Raw genomic sequence first — 23,266 nt, 5'->3', positions numbered from 1 at the left:
AGAACACTCCGCAAGCAACTCCTGCCCCCAAATCTCCATCTCAGTCTGTTTCTGGGAAGCTGGACCAAGGTAGTCTTACATATAGTATGTTGGAGATCTGTAGCTCTATTTCAAATCTTATCCCCAGTCTGTCCATTTCTCTCCTTCTCCACTGCTACTGCTCTCGGCCAAGCCACCACTTCTGTCCTGGTCATCTCTGTCTGCTGTCACCACCGCGCCTCTTCCCCCTCACCCCGTCACATTCCACACTCTACACAGCAACCCCAGAGAATTATAACCACCCCTGATCCTTTGTTTGCTGTCTATTTCTTCCATTAGAATGTAAGCTTGAGGAGGGCAGGGTCTGTTTTTTTGTGGTTGTAATTGTTCACCACTATATCCCTGCCATAAAGCAGATATCAATAAATGCTTGTAAAATCAATTAATGGACGAAAGCACCGAACTCCCACTGATGCCAGAAGTCAGCACAAGATACCCACATACAACAAATTAAGATTAGAAAATGGACTTTGTGCTTTTCTTTCCAGAATTAATGATATGAAGTCCACACTGTTGTTGTTGTTTTTTAATTTATTTATTTTTGGCTGCGTTGGGTCTTCCTTGCTGAGTGCGTGCTTTCTCTAGTTGCAGAGAGCGGGGGCTACTCTTTGTTGTGGTGCGCGGGCTTCTCATTGCGGTGGCTTCTCTTGTTGCGGAGCACAGGCTCTAGGCACGCGGGCTTCAGTAGTTGTGGCTCACGGGCTCAGCAGTTGTGGCTCGCGGGCTCTAGAGCACAGGCTCAGTAGTTGTGGCACACGGGTTTAGTTGCTCCGCGGCATGTGGGAACTTCCCGGATTAGGGCTTGAACCCTTGTCCCCTGCATTGGCAGGCGGATTCTTAACCACTGTGCCACCAGGGAAGCCCGACACAGTTGCTTTCATATAAAGATTTTCTTCTGGAAAATTTCTTTAAGCCTATGGGATTTTAGGTTACATTTGGAAAAAGTGAGAGAAAGGAAGAAAAGTTGACCTCTGAGTCACTTTGGATCCTAGAATCCAATTGTCATATCTTTTCCTTTATATAATAGCTGTATTCCAGAAAAATAAGTTATAATATTAATATCAGAAGAGTAAATCTTATTGTCTCAATGACTGACAAAATTCGTGGTATATTTCCTGGGTGCGGGGGCGGGAATTATTTCTTGATAGATCCAAGAGAAAACTCTTTAGGAAACACACGAGCCTCCTTTGGCATAATTCTATAAGTTTTAACATAGGTACAGTAGTGGCTTTATTTAAAATGGAAGATATCTGTATAATGTAACTTGCCAAGTGAACCTGAGAAATGATAAACTCTCACATCATTTTTACAGATAGCTTCCTTTCTGAAAACATACTAATCTTAACTGCAGTAATTAGAGAAGAACGGGTCACACACTTATCACACACGATTCAGGAAAGGACAGTTTTGTGATACAAGTGCAACTTTGGAATGACTAATATTAAGGAAAAAAATGTCCTGTGGGTAATCAGAATGATTCACATGATTTATAAGTCATCATTTGCCAGCCTTGGCTTCCTCAGTAGGGAAAATTTTTGAGAATTTAAATATGTAAAAACTTATGCCAAAAAGTATAAGACATCACTGTCAACTTAAAAGCAAAATTTTGAGATGATGAAAAAAAAAAAAAGCCCATTCCTGGACCAGGGCAGACCTATCTCACATACAGAGAATGAAATCCTGCTCTGCAGTAGGAAGCTAAGAACTGCAAGCCCATCAAGAGTGTTACTGAGCAACCATTGTACACAGGCGTTACACCAAGTTACAAAGTCATCAATAACAGAAACACACATCTTGGTGTCACATGGACCTAGTTATTCCTGCCTAGGTGCCAACACTGGATTGAGAGCTCTTAAAATTTATTAGAACCAGTAGCCAAGGAAGAAATATAAAACATTTTCAGAGAACTGCCTATATAAATTGGCTTTAACCCCAAGCAGTCATACTGCCCATATTTTCACACTTCCAAAGAACAATGAATTCCAGGACAATACAGATTGCTCCAGAATATAAAAGAAGAACTACCCAATTTATTTTATGAAGCTAACATAATGGATAGCAAACCCTGACATGACCAGCTCAAAAAAAGGAAAAATATGAAAACAGCGTTTCTCCCTGAGAGCCTTTTGGTATAACTTAGCCAAATTAAGTATGTATGTACCCTCTGGCTCAGAAATTAACTTCTGAGAATATATCCTGGGGACTTTCCCACCCAGGACCATGAGGGGAATGTACTTGGCGGTCACTGCAGTATAGAGATGGCGTTGGAGGGTGGGCGTGCATTGCTGGGAGAGTGAACTGGTAAAACGTGCAGATGTACCATGGAGTATTTTGCAGCAGGTAGACGCAATAATATAGAGTTGAACGTACTTATAGCAGCATGGGTTGATCATAAAAACATGGTGCCCGGTGAAAATTGCAGGAAACAGAATAATACAATATCATGGAAATGAAAAATACACTACACAAAGCAACAATATATATTTTCAAAAACATTCAAATAGAAATAAGTGTACACGTTAAAAGCATTGCTTGTTGGGGACAACAGGACTGGGTTATAAGATAAGGAGAATACATAAATACAGGGTCACGTTCTGATTTCCAGAGGCCCTTGGTCCTTTTGCATTCGTGGATCATTTCGAGACAAAATATATTAAAGGGAATTCCCTGGTGGTCACTGGTTAGGACGCAGGCTTTCACTGCCATAGGCCCAGGTTCAATCCCTGGTTGAGGAACTAAAATTCCACAAGCCCCGTGGCACAGCCAAATATATATATATTATAGTTGTGTATATATACACATATAATATATACTATATATAGTATATATTTAAAATCATATTTTACAACTGTTTTACAATAAAGGTGAATATATTAATATTATGTACCAAAAAATCTTCTTTGACCTGAAAGCACATGTTTACTTCTGATTTAAAAGAAATTATTTTGTGACCCCTAAAAGTACTGTGAGCCCTAAAGCACCATGCTTACCCCAATGATCATGGGCTCTGGATAAATGTAAGAGTGAACGAGAGCAGGGCCTGGCATGAACCAGGAACAATCACGTGCTACAGACCGAGTTATGATTCACTCCGTCCTCTGCAACTGAGGTCCAGAAACCCTTCCCCAAAAAGCAGTTCCTTAGGTGTGCTGGAGAACTCTGCTGCCCTGGGATATTAAGGCTTAAAGAGAAAAGGAAGGTTCCCAAAAGAATGCCCCATTTGGGAAATGCTGAGTCAAACAAAGTTCAGCAGATTTTCTTCTCATATGATCCATCAGAATCTTTACTATATACTGTAATGTAAATTGTGACTCTCCAAGGAGGTGGGCAGGAGAGTTGGTTTGTGGAATTTTCCAAAGCAATTTGACAATAGAATCCTTCTGTTCTGTTGCTGGAAGTGCTGAGAGCTGAGAACTTCCCAGTCAGCTGGGCTCACGTCTGTCCCTGTCCCTGGTCAGGCAGGTGGCTTTGCCCACAGCAGTCTGAGCCCAGACCCCAGTCTGCCCTGGCCTGTCTGTCGTGGCCGCACCAGCAGAGCTAGGCTGCCACTAGCAGGCAGGGGAGGGGTGTGGCTTCTTCAGCTTCCAGGTTGCAAGGACAATCCCTGGGGAGTGCTGTGGCCGGGTGTGGCACAAGGGCTAAGCTGTGACATAGCTTGATTTGTGACTTCTGAAGATTTGGACATATGGTACGCAGGCTTTTGTTTGTCTATTGCCTTGAGGCCCTCGAATATTAGAGGCAGTCTGGCCTGATGGTTCTTTTAAAAGGGTGATGCTGGGCTCCCCTGGTGGCGCAGTGGTTGAGAGTCCGCCTGCCGATGCAGGGGACGCGGGTTCGTGCCCCGGTCCGGGAAGATCTCACATGCCGCGGAGCGGCTGGGCCCGTTGAGCCATGGCCGCTGAGCCTGCGCGTCCGGAGCCTGTGCTCCGCGGCGGGGGAGGCCACAGCAGTGAGAGGCCCGCGTACCGCAAAAAAAAAAAAAAAAGGGTGCTGCTACTATGCCATGTCAAAGCCCCACCTTGCCTAATCAAAATCACAGTCATTCAGATTCCCAAGACCGCTTTCCCGGGTGCCAGTTAGCCCCAAGATGCCTGGACAGGCCAGGGTTGGGTATCCACTGCCTCTCAGACTCAGAATCATCACAGTGTGAGTTCTGGGTCCTCCACCCCAGAAATTCCTTTCTTCTCTGTCCCAGCCCAAGACCCTGCTTTCAGGGAAACACACACACACACACACACACACACACACACACACACACGACATACACACACAGATACACACAGACACATACACACAAAGACATACATACACACAGAGAGACACATACACATACACACACAGATTCTGTACACACATACACACACAGGCACACACACAGACATGCACACACAGAGACACAGCCAGGTTAGAGTTTTGAACCCAATCTTCAGGAAAACCCTAGGTCTTGTTGAGTTATGACGTTCTAAAGTCTCCAGCAGGGAATCAGACTCTCCCTGAATACTCTAACCGCAGGCACTGTGCTGATTATTCTCCACGTGCCCCTCAGATCTGTCCTCTGCCCTTTTCTGCTGTGCCCTGTGTCCCAGCAGGCTGACTCCTAGAGCCTCCCCCACTGGGCTTCCCGGTCCAGCCAGTCCTGCAGCTTTAGGAGGGTTGCACACGAGGGACGTGAGGGCGCGCAAATATCAGCCCCGCTATGGAGGGCTCCCTGGGGTGTGGTTTTCACAGTAAGCACATTAATACCCACACTCAGAAAAGTACAGCATTAAGGAAAAAAAAAAAGAAAAGTACTGCATTGAGGAATGTTTCTCTAACAACATGACTTCAGGGAAGACTGGACCCCTACGCATGCCCATTTAGGAAGCGTTGATGAAGAGATGGAATTATCTAAATGGAGCTTGGAACAGCTCAGCCTGGTTGGGTTCTTGATATTTCATACACGGTTTGGGGACTGAATAACCCAGATTCTGGGAAATGTACTAACATCAGGCCATGGTATGACTGTGCTGTTGGGGCATGAGAGCCACGCCGTTCTCTCCTGTATCATGGTTGCCCATGAGGGAAAGAGCATTTCTAATTCTCAATCTTTCGGCAATAGATTCATTGTCTAAGGCAAGTAGACCACAGACAGAAGTGAGGAAGAAACTCCCTTTTCTTTCTAGGGATGGGAGAGAGTTGGCACAAACCCTGAAGCATTTAGAACTTTCCAGTAGGAAGTGAGCTGTCCCAGCCTGGTAAAGGGAGACCTGGGGTTAAGTGGGGGCTTAGACTTTTTAGAGAAGCTGAGTGTTGATCTGGTCTTTCTCTGCAGGTATTGTACCTCCCTTTCATTACTATCAAATCTTCAGGAAACTATCCTTAAAACAGAGGTATAGGGAATGAAGAGACAGAAGTGTAGGCCGTGCCCCTCCAGCCATGCATAGTGGTGGGAAAAGCATCAGTTAGCAGTGGAAGACTGCCTCGGCCAACAGGGAAGAACCCCCTTAAGGTCAGCCACAGACGAGGCCACAGCAGCAGAAACAGATGGGAAGACATGAAGTACACCCTGGGAATGGCTCAGAAATCAGTAAGGCGTAGCCTGAGAGGTACTAATTTCCAGTAATAATAATTTGAGTTACAGGTAGGATAGATCAATTCAGATAACTGAAAGAGATACTAATTACACCTAATTTTGAGTTTCTCATTCACTTTTAGGACTTGAACTTCAAAAACATCACCATAAATCATATATGGTGGTCTTTCATCCAATGTTCGTATCATGCAGTTCTAAAATAGATGGGTGGGCACTTAAAACTTCTGCCCCTAAACTTGAAAAATGGGACCTTATACTCCCCAAAGCCAACTTGTCTTGAAGCTATAAAAAGGAAACAATCCTTTCCAAAGTTATCTACCTAAATCTCTCACGCTCCTGAGACACTAAAGTAATCCAATGGGATTATACAGTATTTGATCGATGATGTTTGCTCGTAATGCTCCTCTCAAAGTGCATTCAGGCCTCCTGCTAATAACAGTCATGAATCATATCACCAGGCGGAAGACTGGGCAAGGGGTAATTATATCAGGTAATAAAAGTGAGAAACAGCCAGCCATTAGAACTGGGAAGCTTTTTTTTTGTTTTTTTTTTCAGTACGTGGGCCTCTCATTGTTGTGGCCTCTCCCGTTGCGGAGCACAGGCTCCGGACGCGCAGGCTCAGCGGCCATGGCTCACGGGCCTAGCTGCTCCGCGGCATGTGGGATCTTCCCGGACCCGGGCACGAACCTGCGTCCCCTGCATCGGCAGGCAGACTCTCAACCACTGCGCCACCAGAGAAGCCCTGGGAAGCTATTTTTGTACGAAGTATGAAACATAGGATGTGTGTAACGTATTCAGGCTGGAGTCATCTATGTATTAGCAGCACAAGTAGGTAAATTTGATCCCAAAGTCAATGTCTCCACTACATGAAGCCAAGGAGAACTTAATGCTCAAAGTCAGCTCTGGTGTGGGACGGGGCCCAGGGGCAAAACACACCATACACAGCAATTGTCTGGGTGTCCCCATGGGGCAAGTTACTTAGCCTCTCTGGGATTCAGTTCCAACTGCAATAGAAAGAACTGGAATAAATACTCTCTAAGTTCCTTTCTAGCTCCAAACTTCTCTTTAAAATGGATACAGAATTCATTCAGTTCTTGGGAGCCAAAGAAACAAACCCAGAAGTTGTTGCAGGCTCTGACGTAAGCAAAGCTTATGATTGGCGGTTCTGATAGTTGATGTTCATCAGAGCTTGCTGGACATAGATCTGGAAATTCAGATCCTGTGGTTCCAAAGTGGGCACCAGGGGGTGGAATATTTCACAAGTTTCTGGGATGATCCAAATATGCTCTGCAATTTGAGAACTACTTGTTCTGCTAAATCATCAGGCCTGATGACTAGTTATTGGAAGGAGCTGAAAAGAGAAACATTTATTGAAAACTTGTTCTATGCCAATACTGAGTATATGTTATCTCATTTAATCATCATAAGTCTTTGGTTCAGAAGAAAAAAGGGAAATTTTTCCTTAAGAGGAAAATCAATCCCAGTTGCAAGTAAGGCAATGAAGAATTCCAGATAATTCCTATAAATTAATATCCCTGTTGACTCTTGCCCAGTTAAATAACTAAGCTCATCGTATGCATTTCTTTGTATATTTGCTTTTTCCTTTTGAAGTAGGGCGATAAAAGGAGAAATAAATTTCATAAATTCAACATAATTACATAAATATAGTATATCAACTTTATTATGAAGTTAATTAAAACAGCAAAAAAAATCAACAATAATTAAGACCCCCCTTGGGTAAATAAACTTGTCAAGCCACAATTTAATTGTACATTTCATTTCCTGTAATTCAGCCAAGACTCCAAAGATTTACTCAGCTGCAAGAGAAAATTAAGAGCTCTTATATCTCACACTTCATACATAAACTCTCTCTTTAATGATGTTTGTGTTTTTCCCCTTTCATGTGCCAACTGCAGGGGAAGACTAATAAAAAGTTTAAAATTCCAGGTTGCTAGGACACAAAATCCATTTATTCTGAAACACAGATCTCTATTCCTGCTCATGCTGGGAGAAATGATCATTATTAAGAAATCTTTAGAAATACAGTCAGTTCTCAAAGTGCTTTTCCCAGAATTTTTATCCAAAGAGCACCGCTCTAGAAAAGCGCCACATTCTTTATTCTTATTAACCTGGGATGGTGGTCCGACAGACAGTCCTACGAGTCAGCATTTGGTAAGGCATGTACAACCTATTGGCAGTTCAACCACTAGAGGAGATACATTTATAGATAATTTGAAACTCCAGAGTGAAAAATAGAATTTGACCCTTGCAGACAGACCTGTGTTTGTTAGTAGCGGAAGTAATTAGAATCACTGTCCTGGGACCACATTACTACGTTTCTTCTTCTAGTCCTGACACTTCTTGACTGTATTAGCTGGTACCCGACTGCTGGAAGGAGCTGGATCGTGAGGGCTTTCATCCCTGGCTGTGCAGGTTACCTTGGAGACACTACCCTGGACCAAACACCTCTACTCTGTGGAAGTGTAACTTCACTCCGATGACAGGGGTGGACCCAAAACACAGACTTGGCCAATCTTAGTATCCATTTCCCTGGACATAACGAGTGATCCAGGAGCGTGGGCAATGACCCAAGTAGGGCCAGAGACCTTTTCTGAGTCTGACATATAGATAACGGGAAAGAGAAGTTTTAAGTTGGGAAGATGTGACATTTAGGTTGCCAGTAGCCATCTTCTCTACCAGGACCCTGTGGAGAAAGCCTGTCTGCAAAATGAGGTCAGAGATGGAGAAATGGATGGAGAGAATCAGATGATTCCAGTGGTGCCCAGTCCTGGGAACAGGGACTGGTGCATGCAGCTCCTCCTCTGGTCCTATGAGATACCCCAGGAACAGTCCAGTTATATGACAGTTTATCCTCTTTTGCCTTTTTTTTCTCTTTTGCTTTTTAAGCCAGCTGGATTGCTTTTACATCCCCTAGAACTGACAGAGCTTCAATAAACACTCTTGGTTACCTTTCCCAAGAACTGAGAACTCCACTGGTTTTCAGCTATGTCTTCTTGCCCTGGTTTAGCTCACAACGTCCGCCAGTGAACTCCTTGAACTTGAACCACATTGTCAGGCATACATCCATCTCCTGTATCGTGCAAAAATAAATCACCCTGAAGAAACAATAGCACTGTATTTAGGGAAACGGATTAAATATACACAGGATAGCAATGCCATGCACACACCACACATAGTGACGATTTATTGTCTCTGGGCAGAGGTGGCTAAATCCCAGATATGGGATGACAAATGAGGGGCCTGTGTGGTGTCAGCTGCTTCTATTTCAGTTTGGAATCTGTCCTCATGGAATTTCAGCGTGATTATCTGGTTTCACTCTTAGGATGGCACATTTTGTATATGCTTTTATGGAATGTGTGCTGACTACTGACTTTCCATATGTATTTATACCAGGGTTTCTCAACGGCGGCTCTATAGACCTTTTGGACTGGATGATTCTCTGGGGGGGATGTTGGGCGCTGTTTGGGAGTTTAAGAGCTTTCCTCTGCAGTGTAGGTGGTTAGCTGGCCTCCACACACTAGACACCAGAAGCACCTGTCTTCATCTGTGGCAATCGAAACTGTGTTCAGGCATTGTCAAGTATTCTCTGGGGGACAAAATTGCCTCCAGCTGAGAACCACTGGTTTCGACAGCTCACCAGCTTTGGATGTTTGGTCTTTGCAAGATACTGTTGTTTTCCATCACTATCCTCAAAAAACACATGTTAGTTTACCATCTATATATCTTTATAGACTCCCAAATAATTGAGAACATTGCACTAGCAACTGCTGAATTTGGGCCATTATTTCAGGTAAGTTTCTGTAATTCATTTACACACACACACACACACACACACAGGCACTGGCATCTTTCTGAACCTTCACTCTCTTGGGTCCTCTGATTGGATTAATCCATATTTCATGATTGCCTCAGTCACAGCAACTGTTGCCTATAACAAAGACTTCAATCAAGGTCTGATTCCAGTGCCTGATTTTTTTCCAAAACTGATTCTGCCTGCTCCCGTATTTATTCCTGCAAAGCCCAGCACTGAAGCCAGCTCTCCATGTGAGCTCATTCTCTATTAAGGTTGCCAGATTGAGCAAATGAAAATGCAGGACACCTAGTTCAAATTGAATTAATAGAAGTATGTCCCAAATATTGCTACATATCCCACAATGCACAAGACAGCCCTGACCACAAAGAATTATACAGTCTATATATTGCATGCGATGTACCTACTCTGCCTTGAATCCTGTTATTTTCACTAGTTTTTCCTCACCTACTGCTTAGGACCACAAGGATATTCCCTTATCCAGAGTTGCCCGTGTGGGTAGGGTGCTTGTCAGATTCTGGGTTACTCAGTGTTTCAACCAGGGTCCAACCAGGAAACCAGAAACAAACTGGAATTTTAATGTAGGGAATTGGTTACACAGATGATGTAAGAGGCTTGGTTTAAAAAAATGATGTAACTCACAGATTAGCAAAAACATAAAGTTTATACCCATCCCTAGGCTGGAGGGACAAAAGGAGGAGGTAGAGTTACCAGAACCCATGGCTTAGGGTCATTGCAGAAGTTGGAACTTGAAAACGGGCTGATCCAGCAGAAGCAGATAAGGAGAGATACAGTCCCTGTGTTCACCCAAGGAGAAAAGCAGAGGGAGAAACACCCTGGCTCCTCCCACCAACCAATTTCCTACCAGCGCTTCCCACTGGCCAAACCCAGCCAAAAACCAGCTACCGAGGGACCTGGGAACTCCAACTGGTCTGAAGCAGTTCAAGTCCACTGACACCAATCCTCAGAGACCCATCTTCTCTTGTCAAGGCTGGGCTGTCTCCCTCTCTCTTTTTTTTTTTAATAACATTGCTTCCTTCCTTCCTTCCTTCCTTTATTTATTTATTTATATTTTTGTCTTCGTTGCTGTGTGCAGGCTTTCTCTAATTGCGGTGAGCGGGGGCTACTCTGCTCTGCGGTGCACAGGCTTCTCATTGCAGTCGCTTCTCTTGTTGCAGAGCACAGGCTCTAGGGCACCCAGTCTTCCGCAGTTGTGGCACGTGGGCTCAGTAGTTGTGGCTCACAGGCTCTAGAGCACAGGCTCAGTAATTGTGGCGCACGGGCTTAGTTGCTCGGCGGCATGTGGGATCTTCCTGGACCAGGGATTGAACCCATGTCCCCTGCATTGGCAGGCGGATTCTTAACCGCTGTACCACCAGGGAAATCCCTGGGCCGTCTCTTGTAGCTACGTGGAACCCAGGAGAGGTTGAATGTTTCCATTGTTGGGATTCAGGTGAAGTCTTGGTAGCCACTGCCTCACTCACCAGTGCCTACTCCAAATCTATTACTGAGAAATTTTGAACTGTTGGTTTTTTTTTTAATCCTGATTGTGTGCATCAGTTTTCCTGGGATGAGTCACACTTTCACTGTCTTAAGTCCTATTCTCTCCCGTTCTGCTCTTCCTGTTTGTGCACACCCCACCTCCTTGGAGACGGTGTGACCACGTGACTTGCATTAGCCAATGAAATGTCAGCAGAAGCAATACGCGTTGCTTCTAGCTGAAGCTTTACGAGCAGGCACATAATTTACCACTTTTCTGTTTTCTGCTTTAGGGACCATGAAAGCCTTTGTCAAAATGGAATATTGGTCTGGGTATTAGGTTCCTGTTGCTTCTATAACAAATTACCACATATTAAGTGCCTTAAAACAAATTTATCATCTTATAATTATGGAGGTCAGTGTCCAAAATCAGTCTCACTGGGCTAAAGTTAGGGTGTCGACAGGGCTGGTTCGTTCTGGAGGCTTCAGGGGAGAATCGATTTCCTTGCCTTTTAAAAAATGTCTAAGACTGCCTGCACTCTTTGGCTTGTGACCCTCCCTCACATCACTCCAAGCTCCTCCTTCCCTGGTCACATCTCCTACTACTGCCTGCCTCCCTCTTAAAAGGACCCTTGTGATTACATTAGACCCGCCTGGATAATCCAAGATCATCTCCCCAGTCTCAAAATCCTTAACTTAATCACATCAGCAAAGCACCTTTTGCTATGTAAGGTAATATATTTACACAGTCTAGGTTTTAGGGCATGGACATCTTTGGGGGCCCTTGTTCTGTCTACCACAGTCCCTGAGACATTTCAGCGAGCAGAGCCCCACCTGCCAAGCTGCATTAGACACGCAATAGGAGTGAAAAATAAACTTTTATGGCGTTGAGTCACTAAGATTCAGGGGGGTGTTACTGATGCACAATTTAGTCTGCATTTATACCCTGTTTCTTTTCTGTCGCCTGTCTATATTTTGAAAAATTTTAAAATAACTTAAAGTATTAAATATTACTATTTTCTGCATAAAGTACACTTTAAAAATAGTGTACCATAAACAATCTATGAGCAACCGAGGGGGGGGGTTTGGTTGTTCCTGAGCAAAAGTAACTTTAGATCCGTAAACCAGACCTAAAAATAAATATTGCATATATTCAACACCCTAACAAGATTCTTTCCTGAATCTGAAAAATCTTCACAGATTCCCTTTGCTCCCAAAAGCTAACAGGGTAGCGATGTTAATTTACTTAGATGTTGAACCAGGTGATAGTTAAGAGAGAAAATGAGCAACTCATTGACAGATTATTAAACCTAGTCCTGTTCTTCCTAGAAGTTAGGGGTGGGAAGGTGGGGTCCTGACAATTAAAATGAAAACATTCGTGTGAATACCTAAAGTATGATCCTTACTTTAACTCCTGTAATTATGTCATAGGTCATAAAAAGTAGAGTGGTAAGCATCTTACCATTCTGAAGAGCAGAATCAAGGCTGCCCCCCACCACGCCTCTTCTTTATAAGTCAGATGGACAGGTGGACATGTCAGTTTCAGTCCAAATCAGTGGTCTGCAGCTTTCCACTGTCACATCCCTCTAATCAGTAAAACATTTTTAGTATATGCTTCCAATATGTATACCTGCCCAGGTGTTACGAGCATTATAACAAATGTACAAAAAAGAAAATAAAAAGATGATATCAAGATGAAATAACTATTTTTAAATGCCTTGCTAATCATATGGCATTCTACTACATTAGTTAATATTTCAAGACACTACAAGCCCTTACGTAGAGGTTCCTCATTAATGATAGTAGACATGAATCAATAGATTGTAAATTCAAATTTCAAACCATCTTCTTGATAATTTTGAATATTTTTGTTAGAGTTTTCTTCAGATCTGATTTGATCCTCATTTTTACCTTTTCATGTGACTAGGAAGGAGTTCGTTCTAGGAGTAAAAGGGTCTGCTTTGTCATTTTTGTTGTTTGTTTGCTCGTTGTTCATTTGTTCATGTTCTTGTTGACACTTCAGTCCATGGTTCCTTTGCAGGAAATCTTTTTAAGTCATGTGTCTATTTTATGAGAGTTAATTGAACTAAAACTAGTGAATATTATCTAAAAACAGTTGTGATAATACACCTGGGCATACATAAATATGTCATACTGTGCCGAAAGCAAATAAAAGAGTGAGAAAACCTCCACCAACTCCTCTGTGTTCTGGAAAAGGCCACTCTTTCCTCAGGGTGGCTCCATGTGTGTGATCCCACCATGACACAAGACCATCTGACCTTGGGATCAAGTGAGGGCACCGTGTCAATTCGTGTAGTTATTATTATACCACTTCTGGGAGGCATGCTCCATACTTTGTGAACTCTAATATAAATAACGAAAATGCAGGTTTCTAGAAAGACTTTTACAAGAGCCATGAATTTAGGTATGTAGCAGAAGGTCCATAATCCATTCAATTAGCTATTATAAAACACGTTACAAAGATACTGAAGCCCAGAGAGGCTGGATGCCTTTCCCCTAATTCCACAGAGGGTTCTTGGCAATTAGGACCAGAAACCAGATCCTCTGAGCCTCAGGCCGACTTGCTTCCCATTACACCATGAGATTATGAATGAGTAAATTTAGCAATTTCATGACTGAACTAAGTCGTTCTGGCCTCTCTTCAGCATCTTGCTGTGTGATGAAGGAGAAAGACTCAAGCCAAGAATGAGGAGAAGAAACCAGGAGGTAACAGCCCTGGAGATGGGAGAAGATTTTCAGTTTTCTGCAAGATACAAGGGCAGATCATTTATTTTTCTGTTGTCTCTCTAGCCCCCAGTTTCTGTTTGTCTCACTGACAAAGATCTCTATATTGTTTAAGATTCTCCTGAAAAGAGTTCTTTCGTGCCTACCCTATCAGATATTTGAGGACATGATATACAGTGTCACATTGATTATACTGATATGCATTCATTATATTCAAGGACAGCCAGCCAGAAAGGTGTCTGGTGTGGCAATTTATAAGGAATGATACGATATCCCTGAAAATGTAATAAGATGAAGTTAATTATGTTTCCCTCCTGTACCAGTAAAGTTCAATCAGAGAAGTAAGACCACTATGAGTATTACGGGGTAGATTATTGATTATGGAGTTAGACCTTACACAATTTGGGGAGGATCTGAGGAAGAACGGGTCCAAAAAGTACCAGAGAAATGTACCTGGTGCAGGTGGACAAGTTGGATGCTAAGTGGAAATCAATGGCGGGAGAGACTGGTAGAGAGGTCTCTGGAAGGCTGTTGGCCCTTTGTGGCTTCTACCTCTGTTAGGTCACAGCAAAACATTTCCTGGCAGGTCTGGGATCACTGCTGGTCAGTAGGGCCAGCATTGGGGAAGAAGAGCTGGACTTGGAGTGGGAAAACCAAGAGCAAAGCGGAACCCACCAGCACCTCAGTGACTGCCCCTAACCACCTCTACCAACCTTCAGATGGTTGCTGCTTCATTCCTGATTCTTAAATAGCACACTTCTCTTGTGGCTACCTTATGCTGCCTCTGAGGATGTGGGGCTGGCTCCACAAGGCTGTTGCTTTGTGTGTGGGACGTGCTGGTTTGGAGCCAGACCTGAATCACTGAGGATGTGGAGGTGAGGCAGCTAGGTGCCCCCTGCAGCTTTTCTTCTCAGCATTTGCCTAGAGCCTCCAGAAAGGAATGCAGCTCTGCTGACACCTTTTTTAGCCTAGTGCTATGGTCTGAATATTTGTGTCCACCCCTCCCCCCAAACTTCATATGCTGAGATCCTAACCCACAAGGCAATTGGTGGGTCCTTTGAGAAGTGTTTAGGTCAAAAGGTTGGAGCCCACATGAATGGGATTAGTGCCCTTATAAAAGAAACCCCACAGAGCTCCCTAGCCCCTTTCACCCCATGACAATACAAGGAGAAATCTACAACCCAGAAGAGGGCCCTCACCCCCATTATGCTGGTATTTTCTTTTGTTTTGTTTTGTTTTGCGTTATGCGGGCCTCTTACTGTTGTGGCCTCTCCCGTTGCGGAGCACAGGCTCCGGACGCGCAGGCTCAGTGGCCATGGCTCACGGGCCCAGCTGCTCCGCGGCACGTGGGATCTTCCCGGACCGGGGCACACACCCGTGTCCCCTGCATCGGCAGGCAGACTCTCAACCACTGTGCCACCAGGGAAGCCCCATGCTGGTATTTTGATCTCAGACTTGCAGCCTCCACAACTGTGACAAATAAATTTTTGTTGTTTATAAGCTACACAGTCTGTGGTTCTTGTAATAGCAGCACGAAGGGACTGAGAACTATCTCCCCTGGCAGCCCACTGCCAATGACTCACTGATTTCGGGGTACAAAAGGCCGGCCCTCTGGTCTCAAGTGGGGGACACACTCTGAAGTGCATTTCATGCTCCAGAGCACCCCATGAGCCAGTCTGCACCAGCTGAGACCTCATCCTTGCTTAACTCCTTCATCTGCTCTCTTCTGGTTTTCTCTCTCCCTTTTTCCTGCGAGCACATCCTTGATAAACCATAGGCACCTGAATTCCTGTCTTAGGCTCTTTTTCTAAGGAGTCCCAATCCACGACCCCTCTCTATTGCATTCTCCTCTTCAGTTACATGGCCCTCTTGCAGTTCTTAGAACCCTGGGCATTGGTTCATGATAAACCTTCCAAAGTTTTATTAACCCCATTTTACAGATGAGGAAACTGAGGTACATAGAGGTTAAGGTCATATGGCTTATAAGTGATAGAGCCCTGACCCCAGGCTGTTTGACTCCAGACACTGTACCACTATACTGCATCTATTTACATTATTTAATTATTTCCTTTATTTGCTTGTTTACTTTGGTTATTGTGTCTCCTCCCACTAAAATACAAGTTCCTTGAGGATATGAATTTTTGTGCATTCAGTCCACTGCTGTATCCCCTGCTGTACCTAAAGAAGTCCAGGCATTATACCAGGCCCTCAAATATTTATTAAACTACATAGTTTCTGTGACTTCAAGCTGTTCTTCTTTCTGGATTCAGGGGGGAAACAAATTGTAATAAGGGTAGATCAATTACTCAAATTTCAGCCAACAGCCACATCATGTAATAAATGCTTTGTCCTTCCCATCCTGGTTCAGCTCTGTAATAAGTTGGATGCAATATATTTAAGGCACATGGTGATTGTTTAAATATTTGGCTTCCATTTTAGAACCGTGGGTGCCATGCAGCTGTGTAATTGTTGGCTGAGATGATCTCTGGCATACCAAAGGCCAGAATCCGCAGTGATGATGTTGAGACTCTACCAGAGACATTCAAGGCTGGGAGAAGACCTGCATGCATCTAAGTGGAAAGTTCATGGCCAAAGTCATCTGTGATTACAATCTAGTGCTGCTCATTGAGACTTCAGGGAACCCCCAAAATAGCATGTCATCCCAGTTCCGAACTACTTTAGGAATAGACCCCAAAAATAAGACACAAGGAAATCAAAATATCGTGTTTGCTACTAAGAGAGCAGATATTGCAGAATGTGGCTTGGACTTAAGAACCAAATGTTTTCCTAACGCTAGACCCCAGAACTAGACAAATTTACCCACGGTGACTACAGAGCTCCCCAGGTAGGGCCTTGGTCCTATTAACTGATAGCATGAAGGAACAGAGCAGGACACACATTCTCTGCAGGGACACCAGCTCCCAAGAGGATTCCAGGGGAAGGGCTAGCGACCCTGTCCTGATTCTCCTTCTAAACTCACCTGCTGTATCTAGACAAATCACTGTATCTCCCCAAGAAGAGTGAGTGATAGTGCAGAGAGATGCCAGGAGTGTTGCATGATGGATACCCCTTCAATGAAAGGAAACATTAAAAGTGGGGAATAATATTATACTTGCCACGGTACTGCCCCATGAGCAACTGGATGACTCTTGAAGGAACTTCAATTATATTTTTGCTTTATCAATTTGGTGTTACAGAATATGTAATCATTAGCCTCTTACAGCTATCATTTTGCTTCATAGTTACCATAGCTAAAACCAGATTTAAATCATAGAATTTTGCAGCCAAAAGTAAAACTTCAAAGATCATCTGGTCTACTGCACTCCTTTTTACAGATAATGAAACTGAGGTCCAGAATGTGGGATATTTTGTCCTATTACAAAAATGTATGCAGGTCATTCAGAGCCAGAAGTCGGACCCCCTGTTCTCTTTCTTCTCAGTCCAAAGCCTTTATCCAATGGCCTGTGTTTCAGCTTGTCATCAAATTGTCCCTAGTGCCAAGAAGGAGAGGAAAGAGAAAACCTCCACCAATAATAAGACACAAAAACATAATATACAAGTCTATTTCACAGTCAAGATTATGAGGTGGCAGTAAGAAGATGAGCTGTTCAAGGAGAAGACAGCAATCAGTTTCACTAAATGATGTAAGGTGAGGGCCTCATCAGCTCTCACTGTTCCTTTCATGACACCCCACACTGAAATTTCCCATCTATCCCTGTCCATGGTGCTGTGTTTACCTAAGACTGTTCAGGAAGACTTCGCGTTTTACTTCCATAAAATTCAAGAGAACTAGGTAGTTTTTTAATATGAATATAAACTCCTGTATTCTAATGATGTCTGTTTTAAATTATTTATGCACAGCTCAAACCTCCTGGGCATTGTTGTTTAAAAGTCCAACATTACTATGAATCATATAAGCTTTTTCTCAACAAATGGTAAAAGAAATGAGTGCTATCTCAGAGACCTGGAGGAGAGGGAAGTGTTATTTCAAGATTCTTCCTTTAATATAATATGTATATTAATATATATTAAGGCTGTAAACAGGATTCAAATATAAAAATCATAAATCATAGTGTGTGAAAATAGAAATAAAGAATGTATTAATCATTATAAGTATATAGTATAGTAATAATGATGATTTTAAAATTTTATATATTCATGATTACTGCTGAAGGCATCCAATTATTCGTCTATCCCAATGCTTTTCCATATGAAAAGCTTGTGCTGTATTTTAAATTATAGAAAGTTTAGATGGGTACAGAAACTAGCTATGGGGAAATGTCACTGTTTTAAAATTTCTTATTGAGACTACTTGCCAGTGTAACATAACAAGCAGCAACCTTGAACCATGAGCTATGGGTTAGATGTGCATATGGGCCGTGATGTTCAGAGATCCAGGTGCTTCTCTATGCACTTTGGGCTCCGCAAGTAGGTCAGGCTACTGCAGAGGTTGTTATATTTTGCAGCACAGAGGCAATCTGGTTGCTAAGGGGGTAAAAGCCTTACCTGATGGACTACAGTCTCTCCCAGCAAATTCAGGTCACTGTATTATGGAAGTGCACTGTGGTGTCTTTTTTTGTTGGATCACATGAAAATTGTTGCAACCAGATATCTGTAACAGAGAAAAATAGTCCACTGGCCAGGCAATCATGCATTGTAAAGGGTATTTCCCCAGGCTCATAAAGTTTGTCCAGCATGGAGGATGATTTGCAAAGATATAGAGGAACTTGTGTGTGCATGTGTGTGTTGGTTAGTTGGTTTATATTTTAAGGAAGTAGCTACTTCAAGGAGACTTTTTTTATTTTGGTTTTTGTTTGTTTGTTTTTCTGGAAGAGTTTAGCTTTATTCCAGACTTCCACTCTTTGTAGACTTAAGGTGAGTTTTGGGACCTTTTTCCATCAGCAAAAACAAATTATCTTATAGGGCTAAACTTATAAAAACCAGGCTAGAATGCTACCTAACCTTGGAAGAAGTAGTTATCAATTCTAACTGCTAGACTCAACTGTGTTCCCAATTCTCACAGCAGGGATTTTGATGTTTTATTCGCCTCAGTATCCCCAGAAATGAGAACTGGGCGTGATGTAAGCACTCAATAAATATTGGTTGGATGAAGAATAAGTCATTGATTCTAAATTTCAATCCTGCCTTTATCACCGCTGCCAATGTGATCTTGGGCCAGTTTTTAACCTGTCAGCATATCAGTTACCTCAAGGGAGACAGAGGCATGAAAGAACCCTGAGTGTTGTGAGAAGTCTCTTTACGTGAGACTTCTCATGTAAAGTACCTTAACAAAGTATTTGTCATTCAATGTGAGGTCATTTAAAAATTATTTATATGTATATTTAAATAAAGTTTTGCTTTTATGAAATTATGATGTGGTAACATCATAACATTGTTCTCACTTCTGAGACTGTCAGTTTGATAGTGCAGACCTTACAAGATGAATGATTTCCCTAATTTTTCGTAACTGTAAACTTTAACCTAGCCATTTAGAATTTTCTCTGATACATGCTCATTTAATCTTGAGATTTCAGTTTACTCCAGAATCTAAGACAAATGTGCTGTTGTGACACATCGCAGTGTCTAAAGTTCAAAAGCTCTCTGTGTTTATATTAGAAGAAAGATACAGAAAAGAAGTTATTAAGCTATACTAAAGATCAAAATTGACATGAAACACTGAAAACTAAAGCCATTTAGAGTGTTTATTGAGGGACAGCATTTACCTAAACTGAAAACCTGAAACTATAGTTACCAAATTATAGTGACTGTCTTTCTATTCTGTTAATGACAAGGATCAACAGATCCTAGGATCCTAAATCATCATGTGTCAGATTTGCTTAAAGGGATATATTTATAAAGGCATCTTATATTGTGTGATAGTCAGGTATAGATACATATAGATAGATACACTGATAGATGATAGATAGATTAGATATGGTAGATAGATAGATAGATAATCTCCTACTGGTTCTATTTCTCTGGAGAAATCTATGTATCTACCTTCCTATCTATCTATCTATCTATCTATGTATCTAAAGAGATTATGAGGAATTGGCTCATGTGATTATCAAAGTAGAGAAGACCCAGGATCTGCCACATGCAGGCTGGAGACACAGGAAAGCTGGATCAAGGGCCTGAGAAGCAGAGGAGCTAATGGTGTAAATTTCAAGCCAAGGGCCAGAGAGAAAGATGAGTCCCAGCTCAGTCAGTGAGTCAGGGAAAAACAAAGCAAATTACTCCCTCCTCCCCCTTTTTGTTCTGTTCAGGCCCTCAACAGATTGGATGATGCCCACCCACACTGGGGAGGACAGTTTACTGAGTCCACTGATTCAAATGCTAATCTCATCCAGAAATGTCGTGGATCACACTCAGAAATGTTTAGTTTGGGCATCCAGGGCTAGTCAAGTTGACACATAAAATTAATCATCACATTTTGTTTTCACTAATTTTTTTTATGGAAAAGATGAATTCTAGTTCTAACATTCCTAATAAAGAAGTTAAATATTCCTATTAGAAGACTCCAGGTCTAGTAGTAGCTTCACTTACCTATTATTTAATTACACTTAAAACTTTGGGTTTTTTTAATTAAAGAATCAGAACAATTTTTTTTATTGGAGTATATTTGCTTTACAATATTGTGTTAGCTTATACTGTACCGCAAAGTGAATCAGCTATATGTATACATATATCCCCTCTTTTTTGGATTTCCTTCTCTTTTAGGTCACCACGGAGCATGGAGTAGAGTTCCCTGTGCTATACAGTAGGTTCTCATTAGTTATCTATTTTACACATAGTAACAGTAGTGTATATATGTCAATCCTAATCTCCCAATTCATCCCACCCCACCCCTTCCCCCCTTGGTATCCATACGTTTGTTCTCTACGTCTTTGTCTCTATTTCTGCTTTGTAAATAAGATCATCTATACCAATTTTTTCAGATTCCACATATATGTGTTAGCATATGGTATTTGTCTCTTTCTGACTTACTTCACTCTGTATGACAGTCTCCAGGTCCATCCATGTCTCTACAAATGACCCAATTTCATTCCTTTTTATGGCTGAGTAATATTCCATTGTATATATGTACCACATCTTCTTTATCCATTCCTCTGTTTATGGGCATTTAGGTTGCTTCCATGTCCTGGCTACTGTAAATAGGGCTGCAATGAACGTTGGGGTGAATGTGTCTTTTTGAATTATGGTTTTCTCTAGGTATATGCCCAGTAGTGAGATTGCGGGGTCATATGGTAATTCTATTTTTAGTTTTTTAAGGAAGCTCCATACTGTTCTCCATAGTGGCTGTATCAATTTACATGCCCACCAACAGTGCAAGAGGGTTCCCTTTTCTCCACACCCTCTCCAGCCTTTATTGTTTGTAGATTTTTTGATGATGGCCATTCTGACTGGTGTGAGGTGATACCTCATTGTAGCTTTGATTTGCATTTCTCTAATGATTCGTGATGTTGAGCATTCTTTCATGTGTTTGCTGGCAATCTGTTTATCTTCTTTGGAGAAAAGTCTATTTAGGTCTTCTGCCCATTTTTGGATCGGGTTGTTTGTTTTTTTTGATATTGAGCTGCATGAGCTGTTTGTGTATTTTGGAGATTAATCCTTTGTCAGTTAATTCACTTGCAAATATTTTCTCCCATTCTGAGGGTTGTCTTTTTGTCTTGTTTATGGTTTCCTTTGCTGTGCAAAAAACCTTTGGAGTTTTAATAGGATACTAACCCGGAAGCCCCATTATAACCAACGAGAAAAAATGTTTTTAGGCCTCACCACTGTTCCCCAGCCCCTAAAACACTGGTTGGAACATTCAATGTACTGTAAGGAAGAACTCAAAGATGGGTCCCTAGGAATATGGGACTCCCACGGCTACTAATAACATACCAGAAAATCCAAGAAGCTGTGCTGATTATATCAGTTTTTGCCAACCCAGCATCTTCTAGGATCATGCTCCTTAAAACTCCTTAAAACAAAAACAATAACAAGAATAATAAGGGCTAACACTTATTTAGCAATTACTTTGTGCCAGGAACTGTTTTAATGAGCTTATGTATATTAACTCATTTAACCTCATAATTACCCTATGCAGTAGGTTCACTAATACTATACCTATATTACAGCTGGGGAAACAGGCACAGAGAGAAGCACCCAAGATTACACAGTTACTAAATGGCAAAACATACCCCAGATTCCATGCACTTTCCCTACCTAGGTACACATGTACCGTATCTGTACTCATGTAGTAAAGCAGACTTTCAAGTTAATTGGGTCAAGTAAGGAGGATCTAATGTGAGATATAATTCAGTTCTTCCAGATTTTATTCTTTTATACTCACATTATTCCTTTTTATGCTGGACTTCATGACATTTCACCCCTAAATTCTTCAGTATACAACTCACAAATATAAGGACATCCTATGTAACTAAAATAAATATTTATTATGCCCAACAAGCCACAATATTAATCATCTTAATGAGTTTTAATATCATTTATGATCCAAGCCATATTCCAATTTCCATAATTGTTCCCTCAATTGATTCCGTAGCTGTTCAAAACTGTTCAAACTAAAACAAACAAACAAACAAAAACTGTTCAAACTAAGACCTATTCTAGGACCACATGTTGCACTGGTGGTTGTGTCCTTTAAATTTCTTTTCCTCTATAACATCCTCTAGTTTTTTTTTTTTTTTTAGTTGTGGCATGCCGGATCCAGTTTCCTGACCAGGGATCAAACCCAGGTCCCCTGCACTGGGAACGCAGAGTCTTAACCACTGGACCACCAGGGAAGTCCCCAGCCTCTGTTTTTATGGTGTTGATTTGCTGAGAGCCCAAGACAGTTGTCCACTGGAATGTCTCACCTTTCAAGATTTGCCTGAATGCTTTTTCGTAGTGTTTAGCCTGTTCCTACTTTTCCATTTATTTTCTGTCTTTTAGATACTCTTCTGATACTTAGAAGGGCAAGAAAATAAATCAAGTCTGTAGGCTGTTAGAGGAACCTAGAAAGGAAGTCTCTGAAGACTGAAGAGGGGAATGAGAAGGCACTAAGGACTGAAGGAACATGTTCGGATTATCTCTAGACTTAATCCATTTGAGTAATTCCTGGATGAACGACTACAAGTAACCGAGAGTACAAGAGCCTAAACAACTTTCATTCTGAACAAAGACTAGAAATTGTAGGTACAAGGCAGCTTTGTGAAATGGAGGCCAATATACAAAATAGGATTTTTGTTTTTTGCCTAACAAGCTTTATCATATTAGGTGGGGCTTTGTGATACAAATTCTGACTCCAATCTTTCCTGGGTCAAAATGTAAAGCAGCCAGGTTAGTTTCCTGGGCAACCAACAATGTAAGACTGGTGAGTTGTAAACTCAACTTGTTGCTAACTTGCAGTCACGAAAGTCTTTTGAATCTTTGTTCAAAGACAACTCATTTGAATGTGCTTTAAATGCTCAGGAAATTGCCCTGGAAAACCTTTATTCAAGGTAGGTAAACAAAAAGGGCTGTTTCCATAGTATTATTAAAATAGACTGGATCCATTTCAAGATGCTTCCTGCATTGATCCACTCACCAAATATTCTCAGGCCTACTTTGGCCAG

General features: G+C 42.0%; 1 long non-coding RNA gene across 2 annotated transcripts in view; it reads right to left on the bottom strand.

Annotated features, from left to right (window-relative positions):
• Positions 1-7,293: 7,293 nt before the first annotated feature.
• LOC132597356 (uncharacterized) overlaps positions 7,294-23,266 on the bottom strand; it is a 23,835-nt gene continuing 7,862 nt past the window's right edge. Inside the window, exons 3-4 of one of the 2 annotated variants that reach the window (XR_009564006.1) lie at positions 18,174-18,279; positions 7,294-8,727 (exon numbers count right to left, since the gene is read on the bottom strand). This is a non-coding gene — a long non-coding RNA (uncharacterized lncRNA). The remainder of the gene's footprint in view (positions 8,728-18,173; positions 18,280-23,266) is intronic. The other variant, XR_009564007.1, reaches the window with a different exon arrangement.

Source organism: Globicephala melas, chromosome 5 (genome assembly GCF_963455315.2).
Source record: "Globicephala melas chromosome 5, mGloMel1.2, whole genome shotgun sequence".
NCBI lineage: Eukaryota > Metazoa > Chordata > Mammalia > Artiodactyla > Delphinidae > Globicephala > Globicephala melas.
The sequence above is the reverse complement of the archived record's forward strand: the minus strand, read 5'-3'. Positions and strand labels throughout refer to the sequence as shown.